At 44.5% G+C, this 25,329-nt stretch overlaps 1 protein-coding gene and 1 pseudogene across 3 annotated transcripts in view; one reads left to right on the top strand and one right to left on the bottom strand.

Moving 5' to 3' along the window:
- Positions 1–437: 437 nt before the first annotated feature.
- Positions 438–25,329, top strand: part of JARID2 (jumonji and AT-rich interaction domain containing 2) — a 285,213-nt gene continuing 260,321 nt past the window's right edge. The window contains exons 1-2 of one of the 3 annotated variants that reach the window (XM_070405698.1): positions 438–495; positions 1,267–1,470. The gene's annotated coding sequence lies outside the window, so the exon portion shown is untranslated. Of the gene's footprint in view, positions 496–899; positions 1,471–25,329 lie in introns of those variants that run through there. The other 2 variants (XM_070405697.1, XM_070405696.1) reach the window with 2 other exon arrangements.
- Positions 20,750–21,424, bottom strand: LOC139001929 (sperm-associated antigen 7 pseudogene; annotated as a pseudogene).

The following is a 25,329-nucleotide window of genomic DNA, read 5'->3' as shown; positions in this document are numbered from 1 at the left end:
CCCTCCCCCGCCGCTCGGCTCCGCTCGGCCCGGCGCGCGCGCGATTCCTCGATTCCACAGGCGGTTCGCGCCGCGGGTGGGGGCGGGGCGCGCGGGGAGGGGGCCGAGCGCCGCGGCGGGGAGAGGGGCCGGACCCGGGGGCCCGGAGGCGGGCCGGCGCGGGGAGTCCCTCGCTCGTGGACCACATGCTCTGCGGGCCATTCCGGAGCCAGCCCCTAGCGGTGTCTGTCGCACGCGGGACACGTCCTAGCGTTTGTTGGCAGGGCCGGTGAGGAGGGGGAGGGGGGGAAGAAGTGGAGGGAGGGGAGTTGAGTGACAGGCTTACGGGGCAGGCTGGGAATTGTAGTTCCTCGATCCCGTGGCCATAGCCATTTTGTAGTCGGGGGACTACAACTTCCAGAAGATCAAGGGGACGATTCTAAGGTGCCCCGGGAATAGGCGGCTTTCCCCGGGGCCGAGCGTCCTGGGGCACTCGTCCCCAGCAGCCGGCTGCAGGTAGACGTGAGGGCAGTGGCGGGGGCCAGCCTCCGGCGGCCGCGGGGTGAGCGGCAAGCTGGGGAGAGGGGGTGAGGTGGAGCGACCGAGCGTGCCATGCATTGAGCTAGGGAGCCTCTCTCAATTCCGCTCCTCGGCTAGGCGTGGGAGAGGTGCCTGAGGGGTTGCCCGGGAAGGGTTCACCGAGGCCTTTCGGGGGTCTCTCGGCGACGGGGCTGCGAGGTCCTCCTGACGGGGCCGGCGGCGGTCGGCGCCGGGGTAGGCGGGAGCCTGGTGGCTTAGCTGTGGGAGTTTTCGGCTGCCGCCCGGCGGGGAATTGCCCGAGGAGCCCTAAGTTGTATAAAAGCAGAGTCCATTTAAAGTTGGGCTGGATCGCCTCTCTCTCATTGGTTAGGGGGCTTGGAAAAAAGAGACTCGGCGAGCTCTCGCTGTGGTGCTGCCGCCGCCGCTGGAGTTGACTCTTCTGCTCGCACTGCTGCTGCAGCACAAACGTGACTTCCAACATTTATTTATCTTTGCCTTTTCTTTTCCAAGATGTAACTACAGATCAGACACTAAGGACCTTCACGTTTCGCTGATGTAGTTTTTGGAGGAAAAAGGGGGGGCAGTGAAGGGCGTCGGTTTCTTTTTTTTTTGTGTGTGTGTGTGTTTCGGGGGAAATTTTCCATTATGGGTGTTTTACTAAAGTGAATTTTTTTTTTTGTTTTGTTTGTTTGCTTCGTTCGTCTTTGGCTCTTTTTTTTCCCTTCCCAATTTCGGATTTATTTCAAGGCGAATCGGGCTTTGGGGGAAGAGGAAGAAAAGTCGGATTACAAGAACAACCACCACCAACAACAATAAAAACCACCAGGATATTTTTTTGCAAATTTCTGACGGCTTTAAATTCATGAAGCAATTGTCCCCCTTTGCAATCAGCATTTGGATCTCAGAATGAGCAAGGAAAGACCCAAGAGGAATATCATTCAGAAGAAATACGTAAGTGCTCCTAACAACATATCCTTTGACTTGCAGTTTTAAGCAATGGCTGTGAATGTCAAGTTTACAGATAATTCTGCAGCCGAAGGGTTTTAAACGCAGCGTCCGATAAGGCTGTTTCTTTTCTTTTCTGACAGAGGGCTTTTCAAGCAAAGTCGTGCCTGCCTAGTTTTGATGAAAAAACGTATTGGTGTAGAGATACTTCAAGTGAATACATTGACCTCGAATGACACAACCATAATCTAGTTTTAGATGAAAGGCAAGGGATTTTGGTGGAGCTTGGGAGTGGGGTGGGGACTGTGGTACTGTTACTAAACTGCATTCTTGGGCAGGTTTGCCCCCATATTGCACTTTGCATGCAAAGAAGTGTGTGTTATTATTAATGTTTTTCGAAAATCGTGTAATGTGTGTGTGTTGGAAGCCCTTTAAGTTGCAGTTGAGTGTCCGATTATGGCGATCTCCTTCCTTGCACTGGCACATCAAATTTAATGTATGTGGTCGTTTTGGCTTATCTGGCTCACAACATAAACCAGTTGGGAATCATGTTACAGCGAATGCATTTGTTGGGATTGACTTTAATAATGGGACTGGTTTTGTTTAAAAATTCATGATTTCCAGTTTTAGGGGAAAAAGACATACAATATAGCTAATGTTTTTAAGTAGGCATGTGAATGCATATGTGACTACAAATAATTCTCCCTATAACTGGTTTCCGAAATTGGGTGATTATTCAGAGATTTAAATGTTTTGGAATAGTTAAATTTGTATTATACATAGTACAGCTACGTTTTGATTGGCATGGGGAATGTTTGTTTTGTGTGTGGTTGCTTTTTTTTTTTTTTTTAAGTTTGGGGGGAAGGAGGGTGGAAGGGGGACCAAGAGGGATTAGCCAAATATGCACTGGAGTGATTGGTGATTAGCTGCGTGCTTTAAATCAAAGAACCCATTTTAAAAAGAAGGCCAAGTGAACATACATTAGAAATAATGCAACGTTATAAGAAAGTTTTATCTGACTCGAGTCGACAAATTGGTGTTAATATTTTCCCTTTTTGAGCGGTGTGATGTGTGCAATGGGAGATGACCTTCGGGCGCGGGTTTTGCAAATATATTTGATGTAAAAGCTGAATGCCTTATTGAGAGTGCTGATCCTAATGTAGACACGTAAACTTCAACTAAGAAAGAAATGCAAGGATAAATAATCAAGTCCTACTTAAAGAACTGTTCCCTTAAAAATTTAAGAATTAAAATACATCCGCATTGCAGAGGGCCGGGTAGAATGCAAAGGACTAGTTTAAATTCAGGCTGTAGAAACTGCATGGAGACACCCTTGCTTTGGAGCATGGACGCCTTCCCAGGGCACGTCCGATTCGGGTGCAGCGACAAAGCAAATGGGGTAGAACTTGGACTAGGACCGCCCCTCCGCCCCCATCCCAGACCTCGCTAAGTTGGAGAGCAGTGTGGGGTGGGATTTTTTGTTGCTGGTGGTCAGCGGATCGTGTCGAGTCCGGGCGTCCGGCCGCAAGCTCGTGGCTGGCTGTGGCCGCAGGAGGCGAGCACGAGTTAAGGTTCGGGGAGCAGAGCTCGTGCGCCGGACGAGCTCCAGACGGCTGTGAAGGGGAGGGCGTGTTGGGGTCGCGGCGGGCAGGGCCGGGGCTGGGCGCCGCGCGCGGCCTGTAGGGGGCGGGCTCGGGGCTCGGGGCTCGGGGCTCGGGGCTCGGGGCTCGGGGCTCCTGGCGGCCCTGGGCCGGCGGGCGGGGCGTGGGTACGGCGCGGCCTGCCGTGGGGGAGGGGTGGGAGCGTGCCGGGAGGGGGCGGGGGCGCACAGCTGCAGCGAGCGCCCCCCCACGGCGCGCACAGCAGAGCCTGGCGGCGGCGGTCCGGCGGCTCCCTGCGGCCCTGTTCCAGCGCAGTCTTGAGAGCAACAGGTTAAGCCGGTGAGACGTCAGCGCGCCCCCTCCCTGTCCTCGGTTTTCCCCCCCCTGCATCGCACCGGCCTCCCCTGCCTTCCTCCGCCCCCTCCTGCTGCCGATTCCCGGACGCTTCTAGCCGCGGTCTGTTGTCATTGTGACGTCACAAAGGGACGGGCCCGGGTGGAATCTCTTCCTCCGTGACGTCAAAAGTCGGGTGGGAGGTTTCAGCGAGATGGGGCTGCGGGTGACGGGGGCCTCCGGCCGAGGTGGAGCGGGCCTGCCACTCCGGAGGAGGACGAGGAGGAGGGTGTGCTCGAGGAGGAGGGTGTGCTCGGCCTCTGCCTTCCCCCTCCAACGCAGCACTGCCCTCCAGGTGAGCGCTAGGAGCCTGTCGCCCTCAAACTAGTGCCCCCGCCTACCTGTGATTCTCACCCATTGAAGAGGTGGAGAGCAGGGAGATGGCTCCTTTCTGTCTGTCAGCAGATCTGCTGATGGTGTGGCATTACATACAACTGTGGTAGTTGGGTCTGCTCATTAATGCTTTAAATAAGCAAGGAAACTTCATTCAGGGAAAGCTTTGCTACATGTGTAGGAGGACCATGTTGTGGATTCAGCCACCTTGTCATATTTGGCGTGTCTTCTCTGAAGGTGGTGGGATGCCTTTCTGGGTGATGCTGCACAGCAGCAACTGTTGCTCTTTCTGGTAGTCTTGCAATACCGTTGGGGGAGCCTCTGCTGTGCCAGCTCTATGCCTGTTGAGTATTTTTTAGGGGGCCAGATGAGGGAAGACTTGTCATTGATACTGTGTGCTTGGAAGAGCAACTGGACTCTTAAGTCTTAAGATGTTCTGGGTTTAGTTCTTCAGAGCCAGATGAGAAGAGGCTCCCAATCTGAGTATTTCCTTTTCTGTAAAATGGAGAAAGTAATACCTGCCTTTTTCACTTTACTTTCTCGGAGATTATGTGAGATGATGTGCATGAAAGATATAAAACAGTATGCTCTTTCTTTGTAAGGTGGCATTATTACTCAAGCTGGTGGAAGGCAGCACATTTCCTACAATTGGTCTCAAAAACCTTAGATGCCTGCCGTGTTGCCATTTAGTTTATTGCCTTAGCAGAGCAGAGTTTGGGGGTGGGATTGTAGGTGGCAGGCTTTGGGAGAAATGATTGTTATAATTCATATTAAGTGACATCCTTGAGAAACTCATAAATTGCAGGGTAACCCTCTCTTAATTGTGCTGGGGACAACTTCCACTACAATACCTTCGATAACCAAAAACATTTGCCTTTCAAAGCCCCAGTCCTCTTGGACAATAAAAACAGTTGCAAGTTTTGCTCTATAGGTATTTTCTGCCCATCTATAATAATAAAAGTGTAATTAGACCTGACGACCTTCCGGACAAAGCTGGGGCTGCGAGGGTCCCAGGTGGCAGAGGGAAGCCCAGGTCCCGGGTGCTAGAGGGAAGCTGGTGCCAGCAGCCGGGGGAAGGAAGGCCTACTCTTGCATGAATTTCGTGGATCGGGCCTCTAGTCTCTCTATATAAAACCCTAATATTCAAATAGACCGAACGGCTGAACAACCTAACAACTGAACAACCGGTCGCTATGACGTGTACTGACCACCTGGGGTCGAGTGGAACATGGCGGGCATCGACAGCAGGTGGCGGAACACGGAACATGATGGGTGTCAGCCGTGGCAGGATGGTGGAGCAGGGAGTGGGGACACCAGACCAAGGCAGGGCGCCAGTTGCTGTCATCAGGGTGAGCCTCTGGTGGTTACTGAAAATTCTTTGCTCCTGTCCACCGTAGTCCCGCTTGGCGCTTGCACCTGCTGCCGGATGCCAGCCCCGCTTGCACCTGCTGCTGGCGCCCAGCGCTGGCCTCAATCACTGGGTGCCGTCAGCGGGTGCGAGTGGCAGCTGCTGGCCCCGATTGTCCCTGAGGGCTTCTCCACCTCCCCCTGCTCCTGAGGGGTGATTGGGACAGCAGCCACCGCTCACACCCGCTGACAGCATCGGCCCCCCTCATACCCACTGCTGGCACTGGCCCCAATTGCTCCGCGCCATCAGTGGGTGGGAGCAGGGCTGGTGCTCTCAGTGCGTGGGAGCAATGGCGGTGGGAGCGGGGCTGCCCGCAGACAGGGGGCTGGGGTGGGAGGGGCTGGGCGAGGGTGTGGAGGATGGGCTGAGACCCGCTCCTGTGCCCACTGCAGCCTGGTGGCCCACAGTTCCTTTCAAGGTGCACGAATTTGTGCACTGGGCCCCTAGTAATACATATAATAATCAGACTTCAAAACTATTTAATTGGTGATTCTTTGTAGCAGGTATAAGTTTGAAATGAAAGTCTCTGCCACATGAGATATGATTCATGCAGTTACCAGTTTGATTTCCAGGACTGCTCAAGCAGAATTTGTACCACTAGGCCATAAGTTCTAAGTATCTAATTTTCTGATTTAAAAGTGCAGTATGACTTAAAAAATGGGGGAGTGTTTGTTATAAGACTCAATAGCAAGCCCTGACCGGTTTGACTCAGTGGATAGAGCGTCAGCCTGAGGACTGAAGGGTCCCAGGTTCGATTCTGGTCAAGGGCATGAACCTTGGTTGTGAGCACATCCCCAATAGGGAGTGTGCAGGAAGCAGCTGACTCGATGTTTCTCTCTCATTGATGTTTCTAACTCTATCCCTCTCCTTCTCCCTTCCTCTCTGTAAAAAATCAATAAAACACATTAAAAAAAAAAGACTCAATAGCAGGATTTACTATAATTACAATTACATAAAACTATAAAGAAAAAGGAAAGAAATACACCAAAATATAATGGTAGGATTTATGAGCCTTTCCTCCCCCCACCTTGTTTTACACCCAGTCAGTTTTTTACAGTTCTGGGGACCAAAAACTTGTACACATTATTTAATTGCTGTGTTTTTCTTTTCATGGGCTGTTCACATGATTTTCTCTTTGTCACATAAGTCTAGGGCAGAGGAACTTAGCAGCTATGATTAAGGAAGGAATACTGTAAAGATAAGAGTCCAAAGTGTGTCTCTGCAATTTGAAAGAAAAATAAGTTACGTCCAAATATAACCCAATTTCAGTTATTGTTATCTGGGTTATTATTTTACTGTAGAGAAGTATCTGATTTGTGTATCCCCATAGCCATTGGCTCAAATAGCCAACTAGAAGTATTTGGTACTTTGATGGTATAATGGCTGTTTTTCTCTCATAGTTAGGTTAAACCAGTTCATGTTGCTGGGCTGAGGGCTACTGACTCACTTCCAAGTGCCTTGGAAATAACTACAGTGTAATCTTATATATTCCCTGCTCCAAAGGTTATTTTATTTTTTAAAATATATTTTTATTGATTTTAGAGAAAGAAAGGGAGAGAGAAATATCAATGAGAGATACACATAGATTGGCTGTCTCCTGCACACCTCCCACTAGGGATCAAGCCTGAAACCTGGGCATGTGCCCTGACCAGGAATTGAACCGGCAACCTCTTGTTGCATGGGGTGATGCTCAACCAACTGAGCCACACCAGCCAGGGCCTAAATGTTATTTTAAATTTACCTTCTTCAGAAAGAGAAAATCTTTTGGAGTATATTACAGGTGTCTGTTACATCCAAAATAGAACTGTTTCCTTTTCTTCCTTTCAAAGATGACATGGGAAAGTCATATTAAGCTTATAGTACATTAAAACACTTGGTAAAGGCTAACCTGGAATATTTAAAAAAGTATTAAAATATGTTCTTATTGATTTCCGAGAGAGGAAAGGAGAGGGAGAGATGTAGAAACATCAGTGATGAGAGAATCACCCATCAGGTGCCTCCTGCACGCCCCCTACTGGGAATCAAGTCTGCAGCCTGTGCCCTGACTGGGAATGGAACTGTTACTGTCTGGTTTATAGGTTGATGCTCAACCACAGAGCCACACTGGCCTGGCTGGAGTATTTTTAATTAAGTGGTTTGTCCTTCAGTATGGTGGTCTCAAGACCCAGACTTGACATTTTTATGTGAATGATTAAAAAGTTTGTAGTCTTAAGAAATTTAGACTTTGGAAATGTAATTGTACTGTTACTGGTCCACATGTAAGTGTCCCCCAGGATTACAGTAACAGCTTCTGCTAACCACTACCTCTCCAACCCACTTGCCCTGTTGGCTGCAGAACATCCTGGCTGTAAAACTCTTAGCTAATGGGCAGCCTTGGGGTGTGTGTGTGCCTGTATCCCCTTTGGCTCCCACCCATAGAAAGCTTGCCAAGTGTCAGTTTGTTTCCAAATCTGGTTATTCCAGTTAGTCTTATTATTGCAATTACAGTTAAATATTATGTAATCCTTTGAATGAGTGTGAAAAGACAGTTGGTTTCTATGAAAACTTTAAGATGAATGATTTGGGAACACTTGATAAAAGTGACTTGTTAAAAAAATAAGGCTGTTATATTAGACTAGAGGTCTGGTGCACGAAATTCATGCACGGGAGTGGGGGGTCCTTCAACCCAGCCTGTGCCCTCTCGTAGCCCGAAAGCCCTTGGGGATGTCCAACTGCGGCTTAGGCCCGCTTGGGGAGCCTGGCTTCTGGCCGAGCGGTGCTCCCCCTGTGGGAGCACACTGACCACCAGGGGGCAGCTCCTGTGTTAAGTGTCTGCCCCCTGGTGGTCAGTGCACATCATAGTGACCAGTCATTCCACCATTTGGGCGATTTGCATATTAGCCTTTTATTATATAGGATGGGGGCCCAGCATTGAAAAGACTTGGGGAAAAATCTATTAAGAATTCTGCATGCACATTGCCATTGATTCCCTTTTAAGAACCAAACTTCATTTATCCCCACATTCCTTTCCCAAGAGAATAAAAGTACACTCGTGTGTTTAAGTTGAAATGTTTATATACATATGGCACACTATTTTTTTTAAGGTTTTCTGCCAGACAGACTTTACATTAGCTAACCAACTTTGGTCCCTACCACCTGATAAGAGTGCTTCCATTGTATTTAGTCTTAATCCCAAAACATTAAAGTGGACACCCTATGTAGTTCATGCTTTGTAATATAGCTCCGAGTGATCCTCTTGAGTTAATGTGTAATACTTTTACACTTGTGCTATTCACTGGCTGGTAGGGGGCCAAAAGATTAGTGATTTTACACCTAATTTATATGGAATTCAAAAGCTTGTATCTTGTAATCCAGCAACTTTATTTTCTTAGTTAGGAGATACAGTTGAAGGTATGTTCTATTTCAAATCCTTAAGCCTATCTGTTAATGGAAATGAGACAAAGTAATCTGTTTATTTATTTACTTAATTTATTTTTTAAATTTATTTTTTTAAATATGTTTTTATTGATTTCAGAGAGGAAGGGAGAGGGAGTGAGAGATAGAAACATCAGTGATGAGAGAGTATCATTAATCGGCTGCCTCCTGCATGCCCCCCACTGTGGAATCAAATTGTGAACTCCTGTGACCTCCCGGGTTCATAGGTCGATGCTTAACCACTGAGTCACACCGGCTCAGTGGTTGGAATCAATTACTTTTTTCTTTCCATCTTTCAGGTAGTTCTTCTCTTTATTCCTCTGACCACCCCTGCAAGCCTCAGTTGCTTTCCAGGCCCAGTCTTTGTGTCTCTGGTTCCTTTTTTCCCATAAACCTTTTCTTCCGTTCTTTTTCTTTTTTTATTGATTTCAGAGAGAGGAAGGGAGAGGAGAGGGAGAGAGGTATAGAAACATCAATGATAAGAGAGAATCTCTGGTTGACTGCATGAACTTTTTCCATACTTGTCTCATCATTGCACTCTTCCTTCATCCTAGGAGGTGGGAACTCTGATGGCTTTGGTTTTGATATAGTATTGCTACTTGTCTACTTTTTTGTAGACAGTTTGAGTGAGATTTTTCTTATCCTTTTACTAGTTTTTTATCTTTATTGGGGCTTTAGTCAACCTTATTAGCCTTCTGACAGCATCACGCTTTTTAAAAAGGGGTTTTCCTTCATTTCTCATTCAGAGTAAAATCATTAAAAGTAGAGCTGAACCTTGTAGGAAGTGGGGCACTGGCTGGACACCCTGCTTCTCCTAGTCCAATAATCCTGCCTGCTTCCAGGAGTTCCTGTTCCTATCACTCCTTGCAGGTGGCTTTTATCTTTCTTGTTCTTGTAGGATGTCTGGGATGGGAACGGGCCTATGTTTTGTATATGGAGATCCTGTCCCAGAGGGTGAAGTCTAGGTCACCTGAGTGAGCAACTGGACTATAACCCTGGGCCTTGGGTGTCTGAGTTTCTTTCTATCACTATGTGTCTTGTCACAGATTGAAAGGATGCTGCTCTCTCTCCTAGGGCTCTCTCTGCCATTTGAAGAAATGCCAGAAGAGCTTGGATTGTAGAAAACACTCTAGATGGCCACATAACACCCACCCCTCCTGAAAGAATCCTAAGTGAAGGCCCATCAGTTCTGAAAAACTATCCACATTTATTATTTCCGTAGTGAGTTCACATGAAAAAAAGAGGCTAAGACCATTTTACAGAAGAGAAAACTGATAGAAGCAAATAGATATTGGCCAGATAGTTAATGGCTGTAGCCCCTCAGAAGGTGAGAAAAGGCCATAATATGGGCTCTGGCAGCCCCTGCAGAGTTTTTTTGCTTGAGAAAGTTGGGGAAGTTAAGGCAGTTTCTTGGCTTCCAGGAACAGAAGGAGTGTATCCATCTTGAGAGCATGTTTGTATTTGTTGTAATTTTTAAACACCAGTTGGTGGAGCTACCCTCTCGTCCCCAGCTGGCTGTCTCCTTGAGTCCTCATTGGAAAAAGAACTGAGATCCCATTACCCCGTGGGATACTTGTGTGCTCAGTATTTTTATAAGTGGCCACCACCACACCCTCTCCCTTGTACCTGAGGGCCAGTGTAGGCTGCACTAGCTCTGCAGGCCTCTGAGAACCCATTTGATTTCGTAGGGCTGTAACAAATAGGCTTCAATACTTTTTCTGGCATTTGCATTGTTGCCTGTGACTTTGCTGCATAGGGGACCATGGGGCACTGTGGGAAATCGTTTGCCCTCAAATCCTCACCAGGGTCTGGGCCTTCCGGTAAACAAAGGCTGTCCAGATATGTTAATGAGGCAGCATGAGTAATGGGAACATTATACATAATTACTCACATATTCATAGGATGTGTGAGGGTGTTAGAAAAGGGAACCCTACTGGCAGAAATTCTTGAGAGCTGTTCTTGAGAGCTGGTGCAGCCTAAAAAGCCTAAATTGGATTTTAAGTTCTAATTTTGTAAGTCGGTCAGGCTCCACCACCCATGAAGAGGAAGACCAGTGAGCTTTGAAGTATTATCAACAGCAGTGTTTAGTTACCATGAATCCTAGAAGGTTAATAAACTAAATACAGTAGTCACATTTTTGCCCTTTCCTGCACATATTTCCTCCAATGCAACCAAGAATTCTTTTCCACCAATATTTTTTTGGGATGCGGGGAGGAGTGAGAGGAGTAGGTTTTGTGTGTCTGTTTCCCATCAGGAGACCCTCTGGTTTACTGGGACAGGAGCCCAGGTATGTAATGGTGGAATCATCCAGAATGTGGGAGACCTTTTGGCACCCTGTGTTATTGCTCTCTTTTTACATCTGGGTGGTTCTTTCTCCATTATTTCCTCACCACATTTTGGTTAGGGCTGCATCTACAATGGTTGAGTGTGTTATCTCTTGGTTCTCATTTCTGCCAGCTGTTAAAGTGTTTGGTGCCTGTGGGGGCAGAAACAGGTGCCAGGAGGAAATGAGAAGGGATTAGGACTGAGCATGTGTTTCTTGCATTTATTATTTCCATAGGTTTATAGAAAGGGGACTGAATGAATGTTTGTTCTGTTAAGCAGCAGTTGGATATAGACATTATTAAAACTTGGAGAGTTTTGTGCTTTATGTAGATGCCTTATTACTAGTGCATGGGCTTCAGAAATGTAATGCCTCAGATGTGAACAGACTTGTTTTGAATACAGGGTGGGGCAAAAGTAGGCTTATATTAGTTGTTCCTATGGAAAATAATACCATAGTTAATAAGTAATAATAGTAATAATAGTTAATAAGTAATAAACTCTCTGTTACATACCTACAACTGTAAACCTACTTTTATCCCACTCTTTTTATAGAGTACCTATGGGGTAATGGACAAGATTGGGAATATGAGCTGAGTTCAAGGTTTGGCCTCGCAGTGAGTGTACTGGCTCTGTGACCCATAGCAAGGCACATAACCTTGCTGAGCTGCTTCCTCATTGGAAAACTTGTCCGTGTACCTCACAGGCTTGTTGCTGGGAGAGCCAGAGAGATTTTTTTGATGTGAAAGCACTCCATAAACTGCATATTCCTACACAAATGCTTAATGTATTATTACACAGTTGGAAGTCACCAATCTGGAGACATCGGGCCTGCTGACAGCCTTCCTAGCTGACTCAGAAATAAATGAATCAATTGAATTCTGTATTTTGCCTCTATTTTGTGTGTGTGTGTGTGTGTGTGTGTGTATGTGTGTGTGTGTGTGTTTAAATTTTTAAAAATTGATTTTCAGAGAGAGGAAGGGGGAGGAAGAGAGAGAAACAGTGATTGATTGTTTCCCATACTAGCCCCAATGGGATGGAACCCACAACCTGGGTATGTGCTTGACTGCGAATGAACCAGTGACCCTTCGGTGCATTGGACAGCGCTCATCCAATGGAGCCACACTGACCAGGGCTGTACTTTGCCTCTTAATTAACCAAATGAATGGCAAGATAGTCTAAAATGAATTTTGGGATATAGAACAAGGCTTTAAAGATTAGAAGGTGATGTAATCACTTTCCACCCTTAAACTCTGTTTTTTTACTCTTTATTTTTCTTTATTGATTTGAGAGAGAGAGAGAGAGAGGAGAGAGAGAGAGAGAGAGAGAGAGAGAGAGAGAGAGAAAGGGAGAGAAACATCGATTTGTTGTTCCACTTATTTATGCACTCATTGGTTGATTCTTGTATGTGCCCTGACCGGGGATTGAACCCACAAGTTGGCATATCCGGACGACCTCTAACCAACCGAGCTACCGGGCCAGCGCCCCTTTGTTCGCTATTGAATCTCTTCTGTATTATTCAACACTTGACTTGCATCCTTGTCTGGGGGAGAATCAGAAAGTGAGAATTAAGATTAGAGTGGCACTGAATCTGCACAGAGATGTTTAAACTGGATCCTGGAGCAATAGTCCTTGATATTGAAAATCTGATCGTGATCCCTTCAGTGGCTCTCAGTGCCAAGTCTAAATCAGCTTTTATTGTCAGCACAGCGTAAAAAGCCCTTCTAGATCTATCTTGGGCCTATCCTGTCACCCATTTCAGTTCAGCTGAGCCCAGGCTCTTAGTCTTTTCATGTCCTGCTTCCTCAACTTGCTCACTGAACAGATTACCTGAAGAGCCCACCTAGCCTGTCTGAGGCCTAACTGGACAGCCTCCACCCCTTTCCCAAGTTAGGCAGAGCCAAGCTCCCTTTCTTTGTTGACCTGGCTCCTCACATCTACCTCTAGGTACTGGAATTATTGTTTACATGTGTCTTACCTTATTAACCCCTCAAGAATAGGGGCTCAGTTTTATAAGTCATACAGTTAAGGAATATTTGTTCAATTATGGGGTATTTAAAAAAATAGTGGTGCAAGGGGATTACTATGGATCTAGAAGAAAAAGATGAGCTTAACTAATGAGTTTTTTTTCTTTTAATTGATGTGGGAGGGAGGAAGGGAGAGAAAGAGAAAAACGTGTCAGTACCTGAATCAAGTCCGCCACCTTTTGGTGTTCAGGATGACCTCCAACCAACTGAGCCACACAGCCTAGAGTTTAACTAATCAGTTTTATAGCTGAGAAAGCCTGAGGTGTCTAGCACTGTTAGGTGACCTGCCTGAGATTGCATGTTTATCAGTGACACACCAGGACATGAAATCCAGCCCCGAATACAGAAGGGCTGTGGACATCTCTTTCGGAGATGTTTCTTTCTGCCAGGTGTGTTCTCCATAATTGCAGTAATTGATTGATTTTCACAGAAAAATAAAAAGCTACATGTAATCCTCATACCTAATTAGGCCAATTCATTTTTTTCCATTTTGCAAAAATTTATTTACTAGGGGCCCAGTGTACGGATTCGTGCACCAGTGGGGTCTCTCGGCCTGGCCTGCACCCTCTTGCAATCCGGGGACCCCTTGGGGGATGTCAGACTGCTGGTTTCGTCCCAATCCCCGCAGGCCAGGCTGAGGGACCCCCCACCAGTGCACAAATCCGTGCACCAGGCCTCTAGTATGCCTATAAGATCTTTGGTTAATCTCTTCCTGCCCTCCCCCCTGCCCCCTTCCCTCTTAGATTCATCAGTCTGTTCCATGTTTCCATGCCTGTGTGTTGAGCGTCTGCCCCCTGGTGGTCAGTGGGTGTCCTAGGTTCTGGTCGAATGGTTGAATGGTTGAACAGTAACTTAGGCTTTTATATATATAGATAGATAAGAAATCATTCAAATCAGGCAGCTTACACAAAGATAGAAAACCATGGTAATTACACACCAACATTCTTGTACTTGGAGAAAAATAGTTTATGGGTTTATAGTTAAGTGCTGTTCTGTTGTGTGCTTTTTACATTTATGTCTTAGTTATTAAAATATGATTCTGCATCTGACTGTGTACCTGACAGTTTTCCTTGCCTTGTCTGATTTTGATGGCCTTTTCACAGTTTGGGGGCTGTTGTATGAAATCACCTGTGCAGTATGCTTTACCTGTGTCTTTTGGCACTTAATTCCAATTTACTGAGTGGAATTACTGACTCAGAAGTGCCTGTGTTTATGTTCAGAACCCTCTTACCACATAGCTTTCTTGGAGAAAGGCTGTACTAATTTATGGTCCCACAGGTAGTATGTGTGAAGCCAGAGGATTTGTTTGTTTGTTGGCTTTTAAAAACCAATACAAAAGCACTTGTAATGAGTTGTAAAGATGTCAGTAGAGTTTTACTTTAGTTTCTGTTTTCTTTCCTTGTCCTCTCAGAGCATTAAAACTAAATGAGATAAGATATGTGAAAGCGCTTTGTAAAGAAAATTGCCTTAAACACACAATGTGTTATTAGTCAGAATGCTTGTAGTAGCACAGGGAAGAACAGAGTGTATAATTGTATAATTACATATTTTATATTTATGGAATACTTTTTTTGTGTGGGCATAATATACTTTAAGGTGACCCAGAATCTCATATGTGATTTTGGCCTCATTTGTGAGGGGTGGGGTTTGTATGGTTACAAAAGTTTCATTTGGCTCTGGCTTGGAAGACCATTAAATTAAATACCTCGGGTATATTCTGGTTGTTTGTCTCATATACATACTTATATATACCGCACCTCATTCCAAAAAGGAATTAAGGCCATAATGAGCAGTCATCCTTGGAGCAAATAATTTTTGCTTTGACCTGACTTAAGTTCACTTTCTAAATCCAAAAAGTGACAACCAGATTAAAATATGGGCAGTGAGCAGTTGTCCTTCTCAACCCAGCAGTGTTTGTTCTGAGTAGCTTTTTGTTTTTAGCTTTGAAAAGTCGACCTAAAACTTAAATTAAAGGCGAGTTTTGTTAGGTAGTATTGGTATTGACATCCCGACAGAATTTTAATCTGAAAGAATTTTAAAGATGCAGGAAAGTAATCCCCAGTGGTGATGACATACTCAAGTGGCAGAGATCAGATTTCTGTTTAAATGCCAATACAGTTTATCACTTTTTTCCATAGTGTAAGGGGCCATGGAGGATCTGGATTTAATAATGAAGTTCTTTTTTTAGTGGAGGCGATTGGTAGATGTTACAGCATGAGTCAGCGTTCTGTGTCTTTAAAAATGTTTTCAAATACTCATTCTATATCATATCCTCAAAACTACTGTTAGAATTCCAGACCATTGTGGTTTAAACTTATCTGGAATCTGAAAGGTGGCTGGCTGACAGGGTGAATGAAAAACTCCTTTAAAATAAAAAACACATTTGGCTTGCCTGATTGTCCCAGAGTCTAGGCTCTGGGCATATCTGAGCCATGGGCCAAGGCTCCTGGTCAAGGGGTTGGGGAATACTTCTTTCAGTTCAATTGGACTCTACCCGCCTCCACAGGCCAGCTCAATATAAACAACATCAATTAGTCCTACAGAAATTCCTGCTACTACTACAGACTTCAAAGCTTCATGTTATACCAAATTCTTGTCTAGATGAGAAGCACATTCTGTTGTACTTGTGATAAATCAGAACTCTAATGATGCTATTAAAGTGGGTTTTCTTATGACCCTGGTAAGCTGAAAAGCATGGGAGTTGGGGAGGATGAGTCTGATTTGGAAATATCTGAAGCTAAAAAGTGGTGTTTTTCTCTTCCTTCTAATTCTACTCCCTGCTCCAAATGAGTGATGTGATTGCTACTCCAACACTGACACGGCCTAAAATGAAACACATTTTCTACTCAACTGGCCTTTTTTCCTTTCCTCCTTCTATGAGACTTGCTGCAGTTGTCATGTTATTTCTTTCCAGAATTTATTGGAGCAGTAGGCAAAGCCTCGTGGGGGAGTATAAATGATGATTATAAAGAACCGTCAGTTTACCTAGTAAGGCCATTATTTTTGACTTGCAAAAGCTTTTACAGTCAAACATTGTTTGCTTACAGTTGTTTAATACAAACCAAGACCTTACTGGTACCTATTGTAAGAGGAATTCTTTTTTGTATATAGAAGTCATCTCAGTAAAGAACAGAACACCTTGCCCAGGCATAACTGCTTGTTTCTCTGAACAGGCATTAGGTATAGGCCTGGGATGGTGCGTCACGGTCGCTTTTGTTTTCTCTCATTAACAGCAAATAATCCTCTCTGCTGGGTGTTAACTTTTTTTTTTAATCCTTACCCAAGGATATTTTTTTCATTTATTTTATTATATATATATTTTGAGAGTAGAAGGGAGGTTGAAGGGGGGAAGGGGAAGAGAGAGAGAGAAAGAGAAAGAAACATCCACATGAGAGACACATCCCACATGTGCCCCAACCAGGGCTGGGAATCTAACTGCAACTGAGGTACATACCCTTCACCAGGAATCGAACCCACAGCCCTTTGGTCTGTGGACTGATGCTCTAACCACTGAGCACCTGGCCAGGGCAAATGCTTTTTAAAGGTGTTAAGTAATACCTTAAAAAAGGTGATAAGCTTGCCTTTGGAGTTTTCTCCTTCTAACTGTTTTCTGCCCAATTTATGAATTCAAAGATAGATTTAAAACTAAGGGACTTGTATGAGTTGGTGGTGACACTGAATAAATATATTTAAATGGTTGATTCTCATGCATTTAAAGCTCACACTATAGCTTTAGGGAAATAGGAAGGCTAAAGTTGCAGTTTTTATTTTTTGGGAAATTAAAGTACACCCTCATGGCATGGCACTTTACAGCCTAACTAACAGTATATATATTCTTGGTATGTATTCTTTCTGCCGTATCTTTAGCAAAGTGTCAGTTCTTTTAGCCTTTTTTAAAAAAACTCTTCTTATATCCCCAGCTTATTCCAGTTCTTTCAGAAGTTCAACTATTTTTCTTTCCATGTTTCAGTGGTAGTTCAAGACAAAAGGCAATTTAGGCATCTCAGTCTTTCCCTGAGTGACTTTGGATGCAAATACAATTTTTTTCCTCTTAACAATTCAGTGGTTTTTAGTATATTTAGAGTTGTGTAATCATCGTCACCATTCATTTTAGAACATTTAAAAAAAAATATATTTTATTGATTTTTTTACAGACAGGAAGGGAGAGGGATAGTTAGAAACATCGATGAGAAAGAAACATCGACTAGCTGCCTCTTGCACACCTCCTACTGGGAATGTGCCTGCAACCAAGGTACATGCCCTTGACCGGAATCGAACCCCGGGACCCTTGAGTCCACAGGCTGACGCTCTATCCACTGAGCCAAACCGGTTAGGGCCATTTTAGAACATTTTTATCCCAGTTCCCCCAGTCTCTGGCAACCACTAATTTACTTTCTGATCTATGAATTTGCCTGTAGTAGACACTTCATATAAATTGAATTATACAATAGGTAGCTTTTTGTGACTAGCTTCTTTCACTTAGCATGTTTTCAGGGTTTGTTTATGTTGTATCACATATCAGTACTTCATTCCTTTTATGGCCGAATAATATTTCATTGTATGGACATACCACGTTTTGCTTATCCATTCATTAGCTGATGGACATGTGGGTTTGTTTCCACCTTTTGGCTTTAATGAATAATGCTGCTATGAGTATTTATGTATACGTTTTTGTGAGGTTGCCCTACTCTAGAAATACCTTGAATTATAAAATTGTGCACATGCATTATTAATGAATTTATTTACCGTTGTTTTACTAACCTGCTAAGCTGTTACTGTCAGCTTTTGTTTTTGAGCCTCCTCTGTTCTGAATCCTCTGCTTCTGGGCAGTTGCCTTGCCTCAGATTCTCATTTTCCTCCCTGCCTGACTGGCCCTCTTCACTATGTGTGTGGGTGCCCAAGAGTGGTCTTATTTCTTCTGTCCTTCTGTACACTGTAAACACTGTTTCCACACATTTATGCTAGAACCAGATGCTCCATTTGTTTAAGTGTGAAAAAAAGGTGGGACTTTGAATTTCATCATGGGGTGAGTTACTTTTTGTTGGTACTCAGGTGTTTTTGGCTGTAGTTGTAGGTCTTCAGAAGCATCTTTGCACAGCATTTACCACATAGTTTTGGGAGAGGTAGAGTTTAAAATGCTGGCTCCTCTGGGAGTGCAGAGAAGGACAAGGAACTATTTTCCTGCTTCCGTTTTTTTTTTTCTTTTCTTTTTAACTTTCTTATGGTTAGCTATGTTGTCATTCTTTGGCAAAGCACTATGAGGAATAGAACTATCTACCTAGAAATTCTCCCTGATTTTCATGCTCCCTCCAAACCTGCTTTACCTACATGAAAAAATACTTAAAAAAAAAAAAGGCCATTAATAGTGAATTCTTTTAAGAAATGGAATTCTTTTAAGGAGGAGGGATGGTGCTATGTTTTCTCTTCTTTTCCTTTTTTTTTTAGAAAGACTATTAATGTTTGGTATTTTGGTTGGTATTATTTGCTTTAAAAAAAAAATATTTTATTGGTTTTTACAGAGAGGAAGGGAGAGGGATAGAGAGTTAGAAACATCAATGAGAGAGAAACATCGATCAGCTGCCTCCTGCACACCCCCAACTGGGGATCAAGCCCACAACCAAGGTACATGCCCTTTATTGGAATCGAACCCAGGACCCTTCAGTCCACAGGCTGGTGCTCTGTCCATTGAGCCAAACCAGTTAGGGCCCATGTTTTCTTTTGATTTTTCTGATTTTTACCAGATTTATTTCCCCAAGTTGGTGTGAAATTGTTGAGATGAAATTGGCCTCTTGTTTGAGTCAGGCACTGTTTGCTAATTTTTAAGTGTTCAGGGAAAGTGTGCAGCAGTAGAGGCTGGGTGTTGAAAAACTCAGGTGGCCTGAGGGTGCCCCAAAGGCTTTAGAGAAGTGGGGGTGCATCTCTGCATCTCTGGGAGGAGTGAACATCTTGGTGTGGATGTCTGGGCCTTTTCTCGAGGTTCCTGGTGTGTCTGTCAGCATTTGGAATCTTATTTATTACAGAGTGCTCTCAAGTTCAGTGTAAAAAAATGTCCTTCCCAATGATATTAATCATGCTTTGTCAAACTCCAGTTTTTCAAGTACAGCATTCTGTTCCAAATTGACTCTTGTGCTTAGGTCATGGATTTAGCTTACCTAATGGGGAGTTATATTCCATATTTTTTCTGTAGTGGTCAAATAACCAGGAAGTTTCAAGGTTATAATTTTGGAAGGTAGATGTGAGTGAGTGAGTGTGTATGCGTGCATGTGTGCATGAATAAGGAGGAGTTACTGTTTTAAACTTTGCATTGTTTAACTGGAAAGCTGTGTTCTGCCAAGCTTTGTGTGGTGTACCTATAACCTGTACACATACTTGTGCTTTTTCAAAAGCAAATGCCATATACCTCCTACTAAAATTGCTTATTAGAGCTAATTTTAAAAATTGAGTTAGAACTGCCCAATAATGTAATGCAGAATATTTCCCAATAATGCCTAGGTTAACAATGATAGTCTTGCTGTATTGTGCAAAAAAGGCTTCTGTTCAGACCCAGCTGGGTTTCAGGCTTAATTCATTGCTCTATGGTGGGATCACCACAGCTGCTGTGGGGCCTTTACAAATGCAAAAAAGCTGTCAGTGTTTGTTTCATCAGCTGCATAAGTGATGAGGCCAAGTTGAGGAATCCATTCCAGTGCGCATTGTGCAGGCTGTAGCCATTATTGTTTACAGAATTAGTGTGTTGGAGCTTTAAAATAGTTGGCACATCGACCGTCCTTTAAAAGCACAAGACTAAGGAACAGGACCATTTGGTTGTTCTTATAATGTTGGCTGAATGCAGCCAGTCCTTGTCTTTAACAGTCACTGATCCAGTCTGTGTTGTGGGACTGACCCTCTTTTGGACAAGGTGGGGGCTCTGAAATCTTGTCTCTTTAGTTCTGCATCTCAAATGTAGGTTTGCATTCATTCTTTTAGTAAGTTTTTCAGAGTTCCATAATTGTAATTGAATTTTAAAGCCTTAATCATCCTCCCTGCTCCAAATAAATATAGGATTGTCAGCTGGGACTCCAAATAGCTGTACAGTAACATTCTGGATTCAGTGCTGTGGGATTTATTTTGTGAAGTGATATTGCTTTGGGAATTGCCTTCATTTCTACCCATGGAGACAGACAGAGGTTAAGGCTACTTCTTGGCTGCAGAAAGACCCTTTGGACAGGTCACTTTCCAATCAATTAGTGGGTGTCCCTGCAGGGCCCATCAGTGGCTGTTGACCTGGGATAGCCATGGCAGCATGTCCAGTCTCTTTTGGGCTGGACACTCATGTGTTTGGGACCTGTATCCATGGTCTTTTGCTGGATAGTGTGGAATTGTCCCAGCCCTCCTTTTATTTTAATGTGATTTATTTCCAGCCCCCTTCTCAGCTTCAGGGGTCTTTCTGAAAGTCATGCTTCATGGAAGCTGGAGGGCACTGGTGGAGGCTGGTCTGTACAGGGTTTTTTTTTGGGGGGGGGGGGGGAATCAAACAGTGTTTATTGAATGTAAAGTAACCCCAGCCCCATGGGGAAGAAAGTTCCAAGGAGAACAGAATAATACAGATTAAATATCCACCTGTGCGCGCGCACACACACACACACACACACACACACACCTCCAAACTCTAACAGTGACAAATCAAACACCTGCTTCCTCCAGCCTAAGTGATGGCTGTTAGGAGGTGGTTCAGAGGTGGTGCTCCAGAATGGGTTTTAATAGCAGCAGCCTGTCCCACCCTGCCCTGCCCCAGAGAGCTGGGGTTCCTAGGAGGTAGGTGGCAACTCTTCCCCACTCTGCCGCAGACGCTTCTTGGCTCGGATCTTATTCATAGCCTCTTCAATGGAGCATGTGTCCCTCTTTTGGGCCACGGGCACACAGCCATACGTCTTGTTGGTCTGTAGCATATGGGCTGTATCCTTGGTTGCCCCCTTGCCGATAAGGTGGCTGTACTTGTCCTTGTAGTCACTGGTGGGGCTCACCATCACAGGTTCCTGCTGAACTGCCTCCTCTCCTGCCTCTGGGCCAACTCCTTCAGCTTCCGTTTCTCCTCAGCCTTCTGGGGGTCCCACTCCTCTCCATGATAGTAGGAGTCCAGCTCTTCATCTGAGGGTGCACACTCCTTTTTGAAGATCATGACATAGCAACATTCATCACCTTCCCTGAAGGATGTCCGGCCAGCCACTTCCACCACATTGTGTAGTATGCTTCTCTCTATCTTGTTCATCAGCTGAAACTTTTTCTTGATCTGCCCACTGTCTTGGATGAAATCAGACACCTCTTTCTCCATCCTTTTACGGAACTCCACTTTTTGTTGTTTCTCTTGCTCCTGTAGTTTCTTCAGGTGGGAAGCCTGCTCTCGCCCCTGTGCCGAGTTTCCTGGTCACTGAGGCTGGTGGCTTTTCCATGGAGCTCAGGATGGAGCCCAGTAGGTCCGCCATCTTGGGAGTGACAGAGATGGGCTGTACAGGTTTTAAAAGTGGAGCTTGTCAGGTCTCTCAGCCAACGGGGATAAATAATGGTGTTTCCTTCCTCCCAGCTGGAAAGGTCCCAAAGCGCTCTCCCATGTTCATGAAAAAGATGGCACAAGGTGCAGGTTCTCCAAATTATAGGTCAGTACTGATTAGATTTATCTGAAATATCTGCCACATATACTGTTCTTAATTCCTTTATGTCTCCTCGTTTTACCCTACAAAGCATCTGGAGCCCAAGAGGACACATGAGTCCAGTGGATCCCATGTGGTGTTTGTGCTGATTAAGCAGAATTTGGGGATCCTTCTGCATCTCTTTTAAAGAGCTCTTTTTTTTTTTTTAAATATATTTTATTGATTTTTCACAGAGAGGAAGGGAGAGGGATAGAGAGTTAGAATCCTCGATGAGAGAGAAACATCGATCAGCTGCCTCCTGCACATCCCCCATCGGGGATATGCCCGAAACCCAGGCACATGCCCTTGACCGGAATCGAACCTGGGACCCTTCAGTCCGCAGGCAGGCGCCCCATCCACTGAGCCAAACCGGTTTCGGCTAAAGAGCTCTTTTGAGAGGAGAGAATGGTCTCTTGACAAGTATATTTTAATTCTTTCTTACAGTGAACTTCCAACAGAGAACAAATACAAATATCAGTTTAGACTTTTTACTTCCTTCTTGACACCATTCCATTATCATCACACACTCACCCTGGAATAGAAGCCATGAACAGGGAAATAGCAGAGAGCAAGCTTTACATCCCCTCCCCCAGAGAGAAAGACTAATTTGCAGGGGCTCAGAAGGAAACAGCAGTTTCATGGTCATTGTTCCCCACCTAGTAGTGCTTGGTTGCGCTTCAGGAAACCCCATTGCCCAACCTACTTCTCCTGGCTAGGGTGTTGTATATTTTGAGCTTTAGGAATCTTTTATCAAAGCTGCTTCTGCTTTTATTGAGTTAGCTTGAAGTAAAAACGTGTTCTTAATTTTAGTTTATTTGAAAGCACTGTATTCTCAGTGTTTTAAAAACAGTTATGTGAATACATACGCAAGCAAGTATGTGTGGGCATGCACATGGGGTGTGTGTGTGTGTGTGTGTGTGTGTGTGTTTATGTTTGTTCATTCACGTGAACGTCACTTCATGACCCCCAGAGACTTATTGTTGTAAATAAGGACTTACTGCTCTAAATAAGGATGGCAGCTGGCCACTGAATGTCCACCCTGCAACTTCCCAGCTGAGTGCCTGGAAGATCACTGAGCCTTATCTAAAAGCAGCCTCAGTGTTCTCCACTGTAAAATAGGATGTAGGTGTCCCACTGAGCAAAGAGGAGGGATTTAATAAGTGTGCCCCCTACATGATAGGCATTCCCTTCCACCTGCATATATCAGTGTCTCTTTCTTAAGCTGCTTTGAGGGAGAGTTTGGAATTATACAGACACATTACAACTTGCTGGATAGCAAACTATAAACTATTAATCCAGTTGCTCTCCTTTAACTGTAAGGAGAGATGATGAGCTGAACACTCTGAACATAAAAATGTGTCCACAGAGAGCCTGAGCTTCCTGGAGTGTCATTCTCCTGACCTCAGTGTCCTGTACCCATTAACAAAACAAAACAAGACAAAACAAAAGAAAACAAAACAAAACACAAACATGGGGCAGCAGCTCACTAGCATTCGATGTAGAACCAAGTGCCTTCTCCCACATAGACATAGAAGTGGTTGGCTTAGAAATCTGCTTGAAGGGAAGCAAAAGGCCTGGGGATGCCAGCAACTAGGAAAGGAGCGCCTGAATCCTAACCAACTGTAAGTGTGTCAGTTGTGAAATAGTCCAGGTAGAACATTGTTCTTAGAGTCAGGTTTCAAATGATAGTAAAATGGAAACAGACTTGGAATACTCTGAGAGCGGAACACACTGGTTCTGGTGAGCTTTCTGGTTATTGTTTCAGCCCATGCTGTTGAAATTCTTTTTTTTTTGTTGTTGAAATTCTTTGTGGGAGGACATTTCATTGGCTCTCCTGTCTTCAAAAGTCTGTTGTGATGTAGGAAGGAGATTTTATTCTAATCTCATTACTGAGGACCTTAGAGGGTCTTCCAGCTGTTAGTCTAACATTTCTTTGTTATTGTACAATCATCTAGATATGGGATAGGACTGTTATTGGGCTGTGTGCGTACTCATCCCTGGAGGCCTATGTATTTTACCTACATTCCTGAGGATGATGTTGTGTTACTTGGGGCCCTGGGAATAAGCTCTATTCATTGGAGGATTCAGCAGGAGGAAAGTTGGTTCCATGGAGTGCACATTGACATAGCCTTCCAGAATGCTAGTGAGTCAGAACTTAACGCCAGAGTTCTAGTATAAATGAATCAGTCATTTATATCTGGCTGTAGTGAGGATATGGCCTGCTCCTCTCCCCCCATCTCTTGGTGGCCAGGGGGGATGGATGGTGGGTGATAATGAAACCTTTGCTCCTAACTGCCTACCTGCTTACGGGAAATTGTGATAAGGGGTGGTGACCACCACTTCTTTTTTCTTCTCTGCAAAGCCCATTACCATAACCAATACAGAAATTTAAAATAGTATCTCCAAACCCTCTCAGATGGTTCATTTGACCTGAATTAGTTTTTCATAATGGCATAGTTAGATTTTCCCACATAAGCGCTTTAACAACACAACCAAAAAGCTCATTTTTGAGCTTTTGCTATTGTTGACAATGGTTATCTTGCTGCTGCTAATAGAAACTAAAAAGTTCATTTGCCAAAATGATTGTCATTTCCTTCTTAGAAGTGCAGCTTAACTCCAGGACTTCATTTAGTCAGGGGAAAATGGTTGCTACCTCCTTGTTAAGCTTCTTTCCATTATCCATTTGTGACAGAATAACTGTTGGGGAGGCCTGGGGAGATGGGAGTAAAATAAAGGAACAGCTAAGAAGTAGTTCTGCAGAATATGTACCTCTATCTGAAAGCCTGTATGGAAAGGACGATGGCTTTAGAAAGGGGGTAAAGTGGGAGGGGGTCGCAATCGTTGAAGCATGACAGCCTCCAAAGGCTCCTGGGACTTAAAAACAAAAAAGGGAGCCTTTTGCAGATCTTTCCCTTGCATATGTCTTCCTCTCCACCATCCATTCTCCCTTGCTGTTTTGTAAATCTCCCAGTTGGAAATTTTTTAGCATGGGAGAGCTTCTTCCTGTGCTTCAGTTGGCAGGATGCTCAAACACAGCTGCAAAGAATTTGCTTCCCCTTTTCACAGCATCTCTCATTTAAAAGCATTAGTGGGACTACAAAACAAAATTAAAACTTGAGGATTTTTCAGAAGTGGACGCCAAGTTTAATTAAAGTCGAGGAAGTTCAGGGCTATAACTCTTTTGTCAAATCTTTTAAAGTCAAGGCATGTGCCAGTGGCAGGCAAGGTGGAAAGTGCCAGCAGCTGTTCCCGGTGAGGAGATTTAAGGCTCCTTGTCTGGTTTGTTCTTGGGAATATCCTAGAGTTTATCAAAACACGTGCTGAGCCAACATCTCTTGGTGGCCTCAAAATGGTTGCCGCTTTGTTAGTTGGTTGCTTCCTTGTTGAAGGAGAAAAGTCCTTATAATAAGCTTTCTGTCTCCTCTCAACCCAATCTGAATGCCCCACACTCCGTGCTCCACCCTCAACCCCTGACCAAGCCACTGGGCTGTAAAACTTCTTATCTAAAAAGTGCAGGTTCTGACTTGATAACTGACTTCTTACATTGGCATTTGCATCTAGTGCACTTTGGAGATACCCCCTGAACATTTGGGTGATTAACTGGCTTCTTGTTATTGGATGTTCACAAAAATCTGCTCTGGCTCTATAGGAAAATGCTCTCTGTTGTTCGGGCAGCATTTATGTACATCTGGAGTGTTTTC

The sequence above is a fragment of the Myotis yumanensis genome, unplaced genomic scaffold (assembly GCF_028538775.1).
Source record: "Myotis yumanensis isolate MYYU_CA2020_CCGP unplaced genomic scaffold, mMyoYum1.0.hap1 SCAF_2, whole genome shotgun sequence".
NCBI lineage: Eukaryota > Metazoa > Chordata > Mammalia > Chiroptera > Vespertilionidae > Myotis > Myotis yumanensis.
This window is presented reverse-complemented; position numbering and strand designations above follow the sequence as displayed.